Source organism: Mesoplodon densirostris, chromosome 16, assembly GCF_025265405.1.
Source record: "Mesoplodon densirostris isolate mMesDen1 chromosome 16, mMesDen1 primary haplotype, whole genome shotgun sequence".
In the NCBI taxonomy this organism is placed as follows: domain Eukaryota; kingdom Metazoa; phylum Chordata; class Mammalia; order Artiodactyla; family Ziphiidae; genus Mesoplodon; species Mesoplodon densirostris.
The window spans coordinates 55,951,268-55,952,476 of NC_082676.1; the positions used below are offsets into that span (position 1 = coordinate 55,951,268).

Below are 1,209 nucleotides of genomic sequence, written 5' to 3' on the forward strand. Positions count from 1 at the left end.
GGAAGATGTATTTCACGTGAAGCAAACAAAGCTTACATTTTACAGCCCCCTCACTTGCATGGGTCCTTTCTAAGGCCCTAGCAATGTGTTTCCATCATCACATGTTGTTTTGAAATTTTGTAAAAGTAAAATGTTTGAACAGCAATGGTTTAAGCCTGGAAATTCTTTCTCCTGGGGGTTCTTTTTTATTACACATCCCCCCATGTTGCTTAGTGCTAGAGAGGCTGAGAGCATCTGGGGATCTGGGATTGAGCTGCAGTAATACGTCAGGATGGGGTTTAGTGGGATATGTTTATGTGGTTCTCATTCATTTCCATGAATTGTTAAGTGACTCTGAGCTACCCGTGAATGACTTATCCCTATGGCTTCCAGGAATACTCCTGCCACACTGTGCTGACTCATCTAGTATTTTGATCCAAAACAGCAGGGCCAGAGGTGGTATTGCAATGGGGACAGAAGAAATACAGGTAACAGAGGAGAAATTAAGTTTGAAGTATATGGAGTCATAAGCTAGTCTATGGGAAATTCTTCTAAATCATACAACTCATATATGAAACAAACTCATTAGCGCTTTTCCCAAATTTAGTGATAATCCTAAAAATTTACGTCATTACTAATAATGAGTTGTGGAACTGAAAGTAAATTTTCTAAACCATCAAGAGCCATATTAATTTTTCATGAACCATGCTAGACAAAAAGTTAGAATTATTTATTTTCTCTATAGAAACTATTTTTATCAAGTCATTGTCATATGAAGACAGAGTATGCAGCCTGAGCATATAGGATAAAAATATTACAGAGGTGTTCGCTTGGCAGCACATATACTAAAATTGGAAGGCTACAGAGAGGATTAGCATGGCCGCTGCGCAAGGATGACACGCAAATTCGTGACGCATTCCATATTTTTTAGTGGGAAGCAGCTGCATAGCACAGGGAGATCAGCTCAGTGCTTTATGACCACCTAGAGGGGTGGGATCGGGAGGGTGGGAGGGAGATGCAAGAGGGAGGAGATATGGGGATATATGTATGTATATAGCTGATTCACTTTGTTATAAAGCAGAAACTAACACACCATTGTAAAGCAATTATACTCCAATAAAGGTGTTAAAAATATATATATATTACAGAGATTTATTAATTGTTAATAAAAACTATTATTTTTAAAATATTGTGATGTGCACATTTGTCAGCTTTTAAAATTTGGAATCT

At 37.6% G+C, this 1,209-nt stretch overlaps 1 non-coding gene across 1 annotated transcript; it reads left to right on the plus strand.

Moving 5' to 3' along the window:
* Positions 1-801: 801 nt before the first annotated feature.
* LOC132477208 (U6 spliceosomal RNA) lies at positions 802-907 on the plus strand. The gene has a single exon (XR_009530228.1). It is a non-coding gene; the product is annotated as a U6 spliceosomal RNA (small nuclear RNA).
* The last annotated feature ends 302 nt before the right edge of the window (positions 908-1,209 follow it).